Genomic DNA, 16,122 nt, shown 5'->3' on the forward strand with positions numbered 1-16,122 from the left:
GAAAGACACGACCGCGAAGTGACTAGCACGATCACGGTTGGAATTTAGCGGACAGCGTTTGTCGATATTCAGAGACTTTGCAAGCTGGGCATAAATGAAGAAGGTGGTCCGCATCCAAATTACGCGGCCGCGAAAGAATCTCACGCGAACACGGTGAACATTATGCGGTCTGCAAAACGAAGATCTACCCAGGCCCAGATATGAAGAAATGCAGACCGCACTCACTATTACGCGGCCGCGAAAGCCCAAGTGTGGACGCGGTCAAAATTACGCGTCCGCAAAACCTTTGCATGGGCATTTTTGTCCGGAATTTTCAGCCTAGTATAAATAGATCATTTTATCAATTTTAGGTAAAGTTTTTTTAGCAGAGCACATGAATGGTTGGTTTTTCCCTTTTGGGCAATTTTAGAGTAGATTTACCTTCAAATTTTAGATTTTCATCTTGTACTTTAATATTATGGCTTATATTTCATCTTTATCTTTGTTTTCTGTTGTTATTATGAGTAGCTAGACCCCATAGTTAGGGTTGTGACCCAACTCTAGTGTGGGTATTTAATGGATCTTGAATTTTAGGGCTTAATTGTTTATGGGTTAGTGATATTTAGCCTAATTCATGCTAAAATTGTAGAATTAGTGGTTGCAAACACTTACTCATGCCTTTATGACTTAGGCTCTTCTTGACAAAGAGGGACTAAATCGAGGAAAATTAGGCTAACAAGGAATTGGGATGAACTCAAGAGATTGATAGCCCCAATTAAAGGGTTAAACCTAGAGATAGTAATACCCTACCTGAGCCAATTTCACTTGTATTGTATGAACAACCGTTTGGGCTTGAGAAAGCCAAATCGAGCAAAGTCACTTAAATTACCGAGAGGTATAGAGTGAGCACTTATGTGTGATGGTTATATCATGACCCCAATCATAACAAGCTTATCCTAGATTCTTGATACCCATTAGATACTCACCTAGGCGGAAGTCACTTCCCTAGTGCCTTTTAACATTTGAAAACTTTCACCAATTACACCCAGCATACAATAGTATAAAATTAGAATAGAATCAATCGCAACAAAGTTTGGAAGTGCAATTAGGAACAACAAGAACATCTAGATTAGTTAGATACCCAACTCCAAGCCAAACTAACTCCCTATGGAAATCGATCCCGACCTCGTTGGATAAAACTGCATCAACCATCCTCGCTACTCTATAGTGGTGTAGGTTTGGCCTCGATCGGTAGCTTGTAGGCTTAGTGGTTGAGTGAGTGATTGCTCGAACTCAAAATAAGAGTAGATCGTAAGCTTAGTAGTCGAGTAAGTGCTTGCTCAAACTCGAAATGATGTAGCTCGTAGGCTTAGTGGTGAGTGAGTGATTGCTCCCAAAATAAGAGTAGCATATAGGTTTAGTGGTCGAGTGATTGATTGCTCGAACTCGAAATAAGAGTAGCCCATAGGCTTAGTGGTCGAGTGAGTAATTGCTCGAACTCGTAATAAGAGTAGCCCGTAGGCTTAGTACTTGAGTGAGTAATTGCTCGAACTCGAAATAAGAGTAGCCCGTAGGCTTAGTGATCGAGTGAGTGATTGCTCGAACTCGAAATAAGAGTAGCCCGTAGGCTTAGTAGTCGAGTGAGTGCTTGCTAAAACTCGAAATGATGTAGCCCGTAGGCTTAGTAGTTGAGTGAGTGATTGCTCGAACTCAAAATAAGAGTAGCTCGTAGGCTTAGTGGTTGAGTGGGTGATTGCTCGAACTCAAAATAAAAGTAGCCCGTAGGCCTAGTGATCGAGTGAGTGATTGCTCGAACTCGAAATAAGAGTAGCTCGTAGGCTTAGTGATCGAGTGAGTGATTGCTCGAACTCGAAATAAGAGTAGCCTGTAGGCTTACTAGTTGAGTGAGTGATTGCTCGAACTCGAAATAAGAGTAGCCCGTAGGTTTAGTGGTCGAGTGAGTGATTGCTCGAACTCGAAATAAGAGTAGCCCGTAGGCTTAGTAGTCCAGTGAGTGCTTACTCGAACTCGAAATGATGTAGCCCGTAGGCTTAATGGTCAAGTAAGTGATTGCTCAAACTCAAATAAGATTATCCCGTAGGCTTAGTGGTCAAGTGAGTGATTGCTCGAACTCGAAATAAGAGTAGCCAGTAGCTTAGTAGTCGAGTGAGTGCTTGCTCGAACTCGAAATAAGAGTAGCCCGTAGGCTTAGTGGTCGAGTGAGTGATTACTCGAACTCGAAGTGAAGTAGCCCGTAGGATTAGTGGGACTTGATCTCATTGATTTTTCGGTTGGCAGTCTCTGATTCATGGGGTAATGGTCGGCCCTTAAGCCTGTTTGCATAATAGATCACAAAATAGAGGATGGATTCTGAGATATGAGATATCGGTAAAAAATTCCCTTCATGTCATTATACATGTGTTTATGTTCTGTACCAGGGGTCGAGCAAACTACATGAGCATGGTTTGTTTTGACCATTTGACTCTTACAATTTTTCCTATCGAAACCCTATTCTCATGAAGTAACTTTCTTGCTTCGAACCTGATAATCCAACTTGATATATTCGAGGGTAATGCCCCACAGTATTCGAGGTTGATTGTAAAGAGGCCCCGGATACTGTTGAATTGTTCTAAGTTAGCACGATCAATGGTTTTCTCGTTAAAAACATTGCCGAAAAACCTATTTGGGACAAAAAAGGGTCAAAGGGAAAAAGAGTGCAACGCGTGCTTTAAGGCCTGAAGGCTTCGAGCCGAATGATCCATTCCTGCTTTTGATCGAACACATGCAAGGGTTAATTTCGAAATATAAATGAACATAGGATATTGTACCTTAACAGTAGAACCGTTTTAGGTGCGACACGTTCCAATTGCTTAGTAGTTGCTTGTCGTTTATTATACCGAGCTAATAAGATCCTTTACCGACAACTTCAAGGACCTGATACGGTCCTTCCCAGTCCGTACCCAGTTTTCCTTCATTTGGATTTCGGGTGTTGAGGGTGACTTTCCTTAGCACTAAGTCCCTGATTTTAAAATGGCGAAGATTGGTTCTTCTATTATAGTATCTTTCAATCCGCTGCTTTTAGGCGGCCATTCGGACGAGAACGGCTTCTCGTTTTTCATCCAATAATTCGAGGCTAGTATTCATAGCCTCGTGATTTGACTCTTCTGTTGTATGTCGAAACCTGGCACTGGGTTCCCCGACTTCGACCGGAATCAAGGCTTTGGAGCCATATACTAAGGAGAATGGGGTTGCCCCCGTACTGGACTTTGATGTTGTTCGATATGCCCCAAGAACTTCGGGTAGAATTTCTCTCCATTTCACCTTAGCGTCGTTCAACCTTTTCTTTAGGTTTTGAATGATAGTCTTGTTTGTCGATTCGGCCTATCCGTTCCCACTAGGGTGATATGGTGTTGATAATATCCTTTTTATTTTGTGGTCTTTGGGGAATTTCGTCACTTTGCTGTCTATAAATTATTTTCCATTGTCACATACTATTTTGGCGAATATCCCAAATCGACATACGATATGATCCCAGATGAAGTCTATAATCACTTTCTCTGTCACTTTCTCGAACGCCTGTGCTTCAACCCATTTAGAGAACTAGTCAGTCATAAATAAAATGAACTTAGCTTTACCTGGGGCAGATGGCAGAGAGCCGGCGATATTCATTCCCCATTTCATGAATGGCCGTGGGGATAGGACTGAGTGAAGTTGCTCTCCGGGCTGATAGATCATCGGTGCAAACCTTTGACATTTATCACATTTTCGAACAAACTTCTTTGGATCTTTGTCCATATCAATCCATTAGTATCCTGCTCTGATTATTTTTTGGACTAATGAATCGACACCGGAACGATTTCTACAAGTGCCCTCATGAATCTCACGTAGGATATAGTCGGTATCTCGCGGTCCTAAACATATTGCCAGTGGACCAAAAAAATCCTTCTAAATAGCGTTCCATTATTGGATAAGGTGAACCGTGCAGCTTTTGTGTGTAGAGCTCTTGATTCCTTTAAGTCCGATGGAAGTTTCCCGTTCTTGAAGTATTCTATATATTTATTTCTCCAATCCCATGTTAGACTTGTGGAGTTTATCTCAACGTGACCTTCCTCGATTACGTATCTCGAGAGTTGAATGACAGTCCCCGAGTTGATCTCATCTTCCTCGACCGATGACCCCAAATTTGCAAGTGCATCAGCCTCACTATTTTGTTCTCGAGGTACATGGTGTAAAGTCCATTCCTTGAAACGGTGCAAAGTTACCTGCAGTTTGTCCAAATACCTTTGCATTCTATCTTCTCGAACTTTGAAGGTTTAGTTTACTTGGTTTACCACCAGTAAAGAGTCACACTTAGATTCAATGACTTCTGCTCCCAAGCTGTTAGCTAGCTTGAGACCTGCAATCATGGCCTCGTACTTGGCCTCGTTGTTAGTTAACCTAGTAATTTTGATAGATTGCCTAATAGTGCTACTCGTGGGCGGCTTCTAACGATTCCTAGCCCAGACCCCTTCACATTCGAAGCACCGTCTGTGAAGAGGATCCATACCCCTGATGATGTACCCGATTTTAACAAGAGTTCCCTTTCAACTTCGGGTACGAGGGTTGGCGTGAAATCGGCTACGAAGTCCGCTAAAATTTGAGACTTGATGGCCGTCCGGGGTTGATATTCGATATCGTACCCACTGAGTTCGACGGCCCATTTGGCCAATCGGCCCGATAGTTCGGGCTTGTGCAAAATATTACGAAGTGGGTAAGTAGTTAATGTGCATATGGGGTGACATTGAAAGTATGGTCTTAACTTTCTAAAGGCGTTTTTCAGTGCAAGTGCTAATTTCTCTAAGTGTGGATATCTAGTTTCTGCTTCCCCTAAGGTTCGACTTACATAATAAACGGGAAATTGCGTACCTTGCTCTTTTCGAACTAGGATACCACTTACCGCTATTTTCGATACCGCCAAGTACAAGTAAAGTTTCTCATCTACCTTCGGAGTGTGAAGCAGCGGTGGGCTCGATAGGTATCGCGTCATCTAATGCCCGTTGGCATTCCGAGGTCCAGGCAAAATCGTTCTTCTTTTTTAGTAGAGAGAAAAATCGGTGGCTTCGATCCGACGACTTCGATCGGCCTAAGGCAGTTATCCTTTTGGTTAGCCTTTGCATGACTTTTACACTGTCTACGACGGTGATGTCTTTGATGACCTTGATTTTATCGGGGTTGATCTCGATCCCCCGATTCGATACCATGAAGCCAAGGAACTTGCCCGAACCGACCACAAAAGCACATTTATCGGAGTTGAGCTTCATGTTGTATTTCCTTAAAATCTCGAATGTTTCCTGCAAATGAGCCAAATAGTCCTCTGCGCGCATGGACTTAACTAGCATGTCATCAATATAAACTTCCATCAATTTACCTATTTGTTCCTCGAACATTTAATTTACTAGGCGTTGGTAAGTAGCTCCTGGATTTTTTAGCCCGAAGGGCATTACATTATAATAATATTTTCCTTGCTTGGTGATAAATGAAGTTTTTTCTAGGTCCTCTAGGTTCATTTGGATTTGATTATACCCGGAATAGGCATCGAGAAAAGTAAGGATCTCGTAGCCGGCCGTGGCATCGATCATGCGATCGATGTTAGGCAGCGGAAAAGAATCTTTGGGGCATGCCTTGTTTATATCTTTATAATCTACACACATTCTATGTTTGTTCCCTTTTTTAGGGACTACAACTACATTGGCTAACCATTCGGGATATTTTACCTCCCGAATGGACCCTATTTTGAGAAGTTTAGTTACCTCGTCCTTTTATGAATGCGTGCTTTACTTCGAACTGGGTCCTCTCTTTTTCTTCATCGGTTTGAACCTAGGGTCCAGGTTTAACCGATGCATCGTTATATCCGGCGGGATCCTTGTTATGTCTAAATGGGACCAAGCAAAATAATCTATGTTATCAATAAGAAATAGAATAAGCTTTTTCCCGAGTTCGGGGGTTAAACCCATTCCCAGGTATACCTTTCGTTCGGGCAGATATTCGATTAGTATGACTTGCTCCAGTTCTTTGACCGATGATTGGGTAGCGTCAGAATCATCGGGGACCACGATGGATCGATAGATCCCTTGCTCATCATCTTCGTCAATCTTTTGATTTTCTAGTTGGGTCGAAGCTAACGTCTGTGATTGCTATTTGGCATCACGTTCCCCCTTCGAGTTTGACCCCTTTGTTGATGAAGGCGAGGATATCAGAATTGCTTCTTTGATGGCAAACATTTCTCTTGTGGCCGGTTGTTCTCCGTACACTGTTTTGACTCCCTCCGATGTTGGGAATTTAAGAACCTGGTGGAGGGTCGAAGGTACATCTCTCATATTGTGGATCAATGGCCTTCCAAAAAGGGCATCGTACCTCATATCGCCTTTGATTACGTGGAACTTCATTTCTTGGATGGTCCCGGCTACATTTATCGTCAGAATTATCTCGCCTTTGGTAGTTTCACATGCCATATTGAATCCGTACAGCACCAGGGCTGCAGGTACGAACTGGTCCTGTAGACTGAGTTGTTCTATGACCTTCGATCTAATAATATTGGCCGAGCTACCTGGATCAATTAACACACGCTTAACTTTAGTTTTATTCATAAGTACAGATATTACCAGTGCATCGTTGTGAGGTTGCATGACTCCTTTTGCATCTTCATCATTAAAGGACATGGTTTCTATGGGTGCGTAATCCTGAGTTCGAGGTCGCTTCTCTCTCATAACCGATGTCTTAGTGCATTTAAGTATCGGCCCTTGAGGGGTATCGACACCACCGATGATCATATGGATGGTGTGTTGTGGTTCTTCCTATTCGTTTTGTCTACCGAAATCCCTGTTTTTGAAATGGTTTTTGGCCTTGTCGCTTAAAAACTCTCGAAGGTGCCCTTTATTAAATAACCGGGCTACCTCCTCTCTTAGTTGCCTGCAATCTTCCGTTTTGTGGCCATTTAGTTTCTTTGATGCGTCTGATAGCTGACATGATGGCGGATGCATCGATGCTGAAGTTATACTCTGATAACCATGGTGCTTCCTTGGGTTCGGTAGGCCTATCGAACCTATTTCTGTTCATCAGCCCCGAGACCCTTGGCCCCAATCACTTCTTTTATTGCCTTGTATGGGGTTACGTCTCGATTCATTAACCTTGTGGTCTTCACTATATGGTCGATATCGGCCCCTGATCGGCCCTTTGTCACGACCCAATTTCCCCTCCGCGTGACATCGTTACGGCACCTAGTCTCTATAACTAGGTAAGCCTAACATTTTTGCGGAATAGTGAAATAAAAATATAAATTTAACCAACTATTCAAAAATACACAACAAATCCCAAAACTCGGAACATCGTGAATCAAAAACTACAGAAGGAAAAATCTAGTGTCTCTATACATCAGAATCTAACAAGGAAAATACAGAAGATAATGGACATGAGAAAGAGTAGAAGGGGATCCGAGGTCTGCGGACGCGGAAGATATACCTTGAAGTCTCCAAAGTTGTCCCGGCTCACTGATAGTGCGGATGATAAGGTGCACCTAGATCTGCACACGAAAAATATGTGCAGAGAGTAGCATGAGTAAACCACAATCGGTACCCAGTAAGTGCCAAGCCTAACCTCGGTCGAGTAGTGACGAGGTCAAGTCAGGGCCCTACTGGCAAATATATAATAAAAATAATATAGAGTGTAATACCGCAATAAAATAAAGGCTGAAATTTAACAACAATGAAATCATAGAAGGTAACAGCTAAGTACACTGAAATCACAACAGGGGATCTCCCGAGATACCGTCTCGTAGTCCCAAACGTAAATGTGCAAGGAGATCTCCCGGAATACCGTTCCGTAGTCCCAAAATAAATATGCAGTACAGGGGGATCTCCTGGAATACCGTTCCGTAGTCCCAAAGTAAATATGCAGTACAGGGGGATCTCCCAGAATACCGTTCCGTAGTCCCAAAGTAAATATGCAGTACATGGGGATCTCCCGGAATACTGTTCCGTAGTCCCAAAGTAAATATACAGTACATGGGGATCTCCCGGAATACCGTTCCGTAGTCTCAAAGTAAATATGCAGTACATGGGGATCTCCCGGATTACCGTTCCATAGTCCCAAAGTAAATATGCAGCGCGAATGATAGAAATACAACTACATCATGAAATTCTTACAATTTAGTCTAAGTACCAGTCAGGGAAAAAGCAGGAAATTCACTAAGCATGCTGCACAGAATTCACATAAACAATTAAGACAGTAGACATGTTGTATTAGACTAAACATGATAGCTACACATATTGGAATAACTCAATTAAGAATGAAAACAGATTAGTACTCATTAAAATGGTATAACTCAAAATAACAGGAAAACATGTTGTTGCTCGGTAAGAAAATCGGGTTTACCACAACTAGCCCGTGTATGTACTCGTCACCTCACGTACACGGCACTCATATATCACAATAGTTCCAAATCTTAAGGGGATTTCCCCCACACAAAGTTAGGCAAGCCACTTACCTCGAACCAAACTCAATCAATCGGTCACAATGCCTTTCCCACGAATATCCGGCTCTGAATAGCCCAAATCTAGCCAAAAGCAATTACATATCATAAATACAACCATAATAAACTCATCTAATTAATGAAAGCAACACTTTAACAAAAATTTCGAAATTAACTCAAAAATTACAACGTCTCGGAATGGGGTAAAAGTCATAAAATACGAACACCCATTCACTCATGAGTCTAATCATATAAAAATTACTCAAATCCGACCACAAATCCCCTTTCAAAACTTGAAATCTTTGTTGAATAAGTTCTTCCAAAGTTTTTCTCAATTTCAACCCCAAAATCCGAAATTAAATGATGAAATCAACCATAGATTAGTGGAATATAACCATATAGGAATTAGGAATCATTACCCAAAAACTTCCTCCGAAAATCTCTGCAAATTTCGCCTTCTACCGAGCTCTCAATCAAATTTTTGTGCTATGAACGCAACTCTCGTTTTTGAACCTTAAATTCTGCCCAGGTGTGTTCTTCTTCGCGAACGTGATATCACGATCGCGAACGCGATAAACAATATTCCACTGGCCCAAAATTCTTCCTTCGCGAACGCAAGGGGACTCTCGCGAAAGTGTACCTTCCATTGATGGACTCTTCGCGAATGCGGGAACCTCTTCGCGAACGTGTAGGCTTAATGCCTGAAGCTCCCTCTGCCCTGTTCCTCTATGCGAACGCGAGGACTATATCGCGGATGTGTAGGTTTAAGGTCCCACACCTTCGCGAATGCGGGAACAACATTGCGAACGTGAATAACAACTTAGCTTCCTTTCCCAGATGCTCTACGCGATCGGGAGGCACCTATCGCTAACGCGATGAAGGATTTTTCTGCAATAAAACACCAGAAATCTACCACTTCTCTAAGTCCAAAAATGACCAGTTGAGCATCCGAAACACACCCAAGGCCCCCGGGACCTCAACCAAACATACAAACAAGTCCTAAAATACCATTCGAACTTAGTCAAATCCTCAAACCACATCAAACAATGCTAAAATCACAAATCATCCTCCGATTCAAACTTAAAGAACTTGAAACTTTTAAATTCGACAACCGATGCCAAAACTAACCAAACCACGTCCGATTGACTCCAAATTTTGTACACAAGTCATATTCAACACTACAGACTTACTCCAACTTTCAGAATCGGATTCCAACCCCGATATCAAAATTTCCACTGCCGGTCCAAAACTGCAAAATTTCGACTTTCGCCATTTCAATCCTAAATGAGCTACGGGTCCCTAAAATATATTCCGGACTCGCCCCTAAGCCCAAAATCACCCAACAGAGCTAATGGAATCGACGAAATTCTATTCCGGAGCCGTCTTCACATAGTTCTTACTACGGTCTAAATTCTAAGACTTAAGCTCTCATTTAGGGACTAAGTATCCCAAAACACTCTGAAACTCAAAACCAATCATCCTGGCAAGTCACAATAGCAGAAATAGATATGGGAAAAGCAGTTAATAGGGGTTCAGGGCTCTAACTCTCAAAACGACCGACCGGATCGTTACATCCTCCCCATCTTAAAGCAATCATTTGTCCTCGAACGAGCATAGATACATACCTGAAGTGGTGAAAAGATGAGGATAACGGCTGCGCATATCCTGCTCGGTCTCCCAAGTCGCCTCCTCGACCGACTGTCCTCTCCAATGAACCTTCACGGAAGCAATGTTTTTTGATCTTAGCTTTCTGATCTGCATGTCTAAAATAGCCACTAGCTCCTCAACATAAGATAGATCCTTGTCCAATTGAACTGAGCTGAAATCCAACACATGAGACGGATTGCCGTGATACTTTTGGAGCATAAAAACATGGAATACCGGATGAACCCCTGCTAGACTGGGAGGCAAGGCAAGCTCATAAGTAACCTCCCCAACTCGATGCAACACCTCAAATGGACCAATGAACCTTGGGCTCAGCTTGCCCTTCTTTCCAAACCTCATAACGCCCTTCATAGATGAAACCCGGAGCAAGACTCGCTCTCCAACCATGAATGCCACATCGCGAACCTTCCAGTCCGCATAACTCTTCTGTCTGGACCGGATTGTGCAAAGTCTATCCTGAATCACCTTCACTTTTTCTAAGGCATCCTGAACCAAGTCCGTACCCAATAATCTGGCCTCGACGGGTTCGAACTAACCCACTGGGGACCGACACCGCCTACCGTACAGAGCCTCATACGGTGCCATCTGAATGCTGGACTGATAACTGTTGTTGTAAGCAAACTCCGCAAGTGGAAAGAACTGGTCCCAAGCACCCCCAAAATCTATCACATACGCACGGAACATATCCTCTAATATCTGAATAGTGCGCTCGGATTGCTCATCCGTCTGAGGGTGAAATGATGTGCTCAACTCAACCCGAGTACCCAACTAATGTTGTACAGCTCTCCATAACCGTGATATAAATTGCGTACCCCGGTCAGATATAATAGATACTAGTACGCCATGAAGCCTGATGATCTCACGGATGTAGATTCGAGCTAGCTACTCAGAAGAATAGGTAGTCATCACATGAATGAAATGAGCCGACTTGGTCAGCCTATCCACAATCACCCAAACTGCATCAAACCTCCGCTGAGTCCGTGAGAGTCCAACAACGAAATCCATAGTGATCCGCTCCCATTTCCACTCCGGAATCTCTAACTTCTGAAGCAATCCACCTGGTCGCTGATACTTATATTTTACCTGCAGGCAATTTAGACATCGAGCCACATACTCTACTATGTTCTTTTTCATTCTCTTCCACGAGTAATGTTGATTCAAGTCTTGATACATCTTTGCGGCACCCGGATGAATAGAGTACCGCAAACTGGGAGCCTCCTGGAGAATCAACTCACGCAAACCATCTACATTGGGCACACATAGCCTGCCTCTGCATCCTCAATGCACCATCATCTCCAATAGTGACCTACTTAGCATCACCGTGCTAGACCGTGTCCTTAAGGACAAGCAGATGGGGGTTATCATACTGACGCTCCCTGATACGATCATAAAGAGAAGACCGAGAGACCACATAAGCCAATACTCGACTCGTCTTAGAAATATCCAATTTCACAAACTGGCTGGCTAAGGCTTGAACATCCAACGCCAATGGCCTCACTACTGCTGGTAGATATGCTAAACTCCCTAAACTTTTTGCCCGGCGACTCAAAGCATCGGCCACCACATTGGCCTTCCCAGGGTGGTACACAATAGTGATATCATAATCTGTAAGTAGCTCCATCCACCTCAGCTGACGTAAGTTAAGAACTTTCAGCTTCAACAGATGCTGCAAACTACGATGATCAGTGTAAATCTCACAAGGAACACCGTACAAATAATGTCGCCATATCGTCAAGGCATGAACAATAGGTGCTAACTCAAGATCGTGGACAGGATAGTTCTTTTCGTGCACCTTCAGATGTCTGGACGCGTAGGCAATCACCCTACCATCCTGCATCAACACCGCACCGAGACCAATCCACGATGCATCACAATATACAGTATAAGACCCCGAACCTGTAGGTAATACCAATATTGGGGCTGTAGTCAAGGCTGTCTTGAGATTCTGAAGGCTTTCCTCACATTCCTCTTTCCACCTGGACGGAGCACCCTTCTAGGTCAGCCCGGTCATAGGTGTTGCAATAGACGAGAAACCCTCTACAATTTTGCGGTAATACCCCGCCAAACCAAGAAAACTCCAGATCTTTGTAACTGAGGATGGTCTGGGACAACTCTGCACTGCTTCAATCTTTTTCAGATCCACCTGGATCCCCTCACTCGATACTATATGACCCAAGAATGCCACTGAGTCTAGCCAAAACTCACACTTTGAAAATTTTGCATATAACTTCTTTTCTCTCAAGGTCTGAAGTGCAGTCCTCAGGTGATGCTCATGATCCTCCCGACTCTGGGAGTATACCAGAATGTCGTCAATAAACACAATGACGAATGAGTCAATATAGGGTCAGAACACACGGTGCATCAAGTGCATAAAAGCTGCCGGGGCATTGGTCAACCTAAAAGACATCACAAGAAACTCATAGTGACTATATCTGGTCCTGAAAGTAGTCTTTGGGATATCTGGTTCCCGAATCTTCAACTGATGATATCCTGAACTTAAGTCAATCTTGGAAAACACTATGTCACCCTGTAACTGATCAAATAAGTCATCAATACGAGGCAATGGATACATGTTCTTCACTGTGACTTTGTTCAATTGGCGGTAATCAATACACATCCGCATAGAACCATCCTTCTTCTTCACAAATAAGATAGGAGCACCCCAAGGTGACATACTGGGCCGAATGAAGCCCTTATCAAGCAACTCCTGTAACTACTCCTTCAACTCAGGAGGAGCCATACGATATGGAGGAATAGTGATAGGTTGAGTGACCGATAACAAATCAATGCCAAAATCAATATCTCTGTCGGGCGTCATACCCGGAAGATCAGCTGGAAACACATCTGGAAAGTCCCTCACTACTGGAACTAACTCCACTATAGGGGTATCAATACCGATGTATCTCACATAAGCTAGATACGCGTCACACCCCTTCTCAACCATTCGTTGAGCTTTAAGAAATGAAATAACTCTGGTGGGAGTATACTCTAAGGTACCTCTCCACTCTAACCACGGTAAACCTGGCATAGCCAGCGTCACGGTCTTAGCGTGACAATCAAGAATAGAAAAATGGGGCGACAACCAGTCCATGCCCAAGATAACATCAAAATCTACCATGCTGAGCAATAATAAGTCAACTCTGATCTCAAAACCACTAAGAGCAATCAAACACGACCGATACACGCGGTCCAAAATAAGAGAATCTCCCATAGGAGTAGACACATAAATAGGGGAACTCAAAGAATCCCGCGATATGCCCAAATACGGGGAAAAATAAGAGGACACATAGGAATATGTAGATCCTGGGTCAAATAATACCGACGCATCTCTATGACAGAGTGGAACAATACCTGTAATGATAGAATCAGAAGCAACTGCCTCTGTACGAGCAGGAAAGGCATAGTATCTAACCTCCCTCTCAAGGGCGACCTCTACCTCCCCGACCTCCACCTCGAGCTAGCTGAGTAGGTAGGGTGGCAGCTGGTGCTGTAATCATAGCCTGAGGACCCGGTGGAGCACGATGTGGATGAGAAGTCTGTGGAGGCGCACCCCTCCTAATCCTGGGGCAATCCCTCACCATATGGAGAGTGTCGCCACACTCAAAATAAGCTCTGGGAGGGCGTGGCTGCTGTGGCTGGCTCGGGCCAGGTCTGCTGGACTGGACGCTAGCAACACCCCATGCAGGAGGCACACTAGATACTGGTGGTGCATAAAAAAGCTCCTAGGGTCTAGAAGGAGCTGGAACACCACTGGCGGCTGGAAAAGCTGAATGAACGGGGCGACTCACATAACCCCTACCATGGCGAGCTGTTGGGACACGAGCACTAGAATAAGAACCAGTCTCTCGAGACCTCTTGGCCTCCCTCTCCTCTCTATCCCGGGCAAGCATGCCCTCCAATCTCCTGGCGATACTCATAACCTACTGATAAGAAATATCCATCTCAAACTCCCTGGCCATCCTAATCCTGATACTGGGTGGAGTCTCTTAAGAAATCGTCGAACCCTCTCTCAAATTGTGGCAACCAAGGCCGGTGCATGTCAGGCCAAATCACTGAAGCGAACTGCATACTCTGACATAGTTATAGCACCCTGGCGCATCTGCTCAAACTCCGCGCGCCATGAGTCCTTGAGGCTCTAAGGGACATACCCTATCAAAAACATGTCCGAGAACTGAGTTCATGTAAGTGAATCTGCCTCAGCCGGATTAATCAACTCATAAGCACGCCACCACTGATAGGCTACTCCTCTAAGCTAGAATGTAGTAAAAGTAACCCCGCTTGTCTCCGCTACGCCCATAGTACGGAGAATACGGTGACATTCCTCCAGAAAACCCTGAGCATCATCTGTAACCAATCCGCTGAAGGTAGGTGGGTGGTACTTCTCGTACCTATCAAGTCTGAGATGCTCCACCTCAGAAGCTGCTGCCCTAACCTCGGGCTGAGCTGGAGCTACCGGCTGCATTGGTACAACCTCTGGAACCTGGTCGAACTGAACCCGCTATTCTGTAGTACTGAAGACGGGAGTCTGTGCTCCTCCACCGGCCTGAGATATGGCAGGAGCAAGTGGAATTAATCCATCATGAGCTAAGGTGCTGAACATGCTCAGAAATCGGGCTAGAGTCTCCTGGAGGGCTGGTGCAGGAACAAGTATCTCAGGTGTCTGCCCTCCAGCTTGAGCTACTAGGGGCTCCTCTGTAGCAGCTCGTGCGGGTGCTCTAGCTGCACCACGCAGACGTCCTCGGCCTCTACCTCGTCCCCAGCCTCTCACAGCTCTAGCAGGGGGAGCGGATGCCTGGTCATCAGATCCGTTTGTACGTCTCCTCCCCATCTTTGAGAGAATAGAATGCAGAAGTTTATAATCTTTGAAGTCAACAAAGTTTTCGCACGACAAGGAATCAAAGTAGTGAAATTTTCCTAACAATTTCATAGCCTCCCGAAGATAAGTACAGACATCTCCGTACCGATCTGCGAGACTCTAATAAATCGGTTTGTGACTCACGACACCTATGAACCTAGAGCTCTGATACCAACTTGTCACGACCCAATTTCCCCTCCGTGTGACGTCATGACGGCACCTAGTCTCTATAATAAGGTAAGCAAAACATTTTACGGAATAGTGAAATAAAAATATAAATTTAACCAACTATTCAAAAATACACAACAAATCCCAAAGCCCGGAACATCGTGAATTACAAACTACAGAAGGAAAAATCTAGTGTCTCTATACATCCGAATCTAACAAGGAAAATACAAAAGATAATGGACATGAGAAAGAGTGAAAGGGGACTCCGAGGTCTGCGGACGCGACAAATATACCTTGAAGTCTCCAAAGCTGTCCCGACTCACTGATAGTGCGGCTGATAAGGTGCACCTAGATCTGCACACAAAAAATATGTGCAGAGAGTAGCATGAGTACACCACAATCGGTACGCAGTAAATGCCAAGTCTAACCTCGGTCGAGTAGTGACGAGGTCAAGTCAGGGCCCTACTGGCAAATATATAATAAAAATAATATAGAGTGTAATACCACAATAAAATAAAGGCTGAAATTTAACAATAATGAAATAATAGAAGGTAACGGCTCAGTACACAGTAATCACTACAGGGGATCTTCTGAGATACCGTCTCGTAGTCCCAAATGTATTGTTGCCTGTTGAGTTTGCAACATTTCGAAAATCATATGCAAGCTGATTCTATTTTCCTCAACGTTATGGGTATCTCGAGCTGCAGATCGAGTACCACCATGAATGCTATTTTCAGATTCAGAACGTAGGTTTGCCTCAATGGCCACATGCGAATTAACATCTAATGGTACTTCGACTCGAGCTCCAACGGCGTCGACAAGCGGCCTTTCGACCCTAGACGTCAAGTTGTTGTTTTCACCTTGAAGGCCAGCTTCGTTGTATGGGTGTTTAACGGGTGGGTTGGGACGGGCTGGACACAAAAAAAATCAGCCCGTCTGTTTAACATTG

This window comes from Nicotiana tomentosiformis, chromosome 4 (assembly GCF_000390325.3).
Source record: "Nicotiana tomentosiformis chromosome 4, ASM39032v3, whole genome shotgun sequence".
NCBI classification, from domain to species: Eukaryota; Viridiplantae; Streptophyta; class Magnoliopsida; order Solanales; family Solanaceae; genus Nicotiana; species Nicotiana tomentosiformis.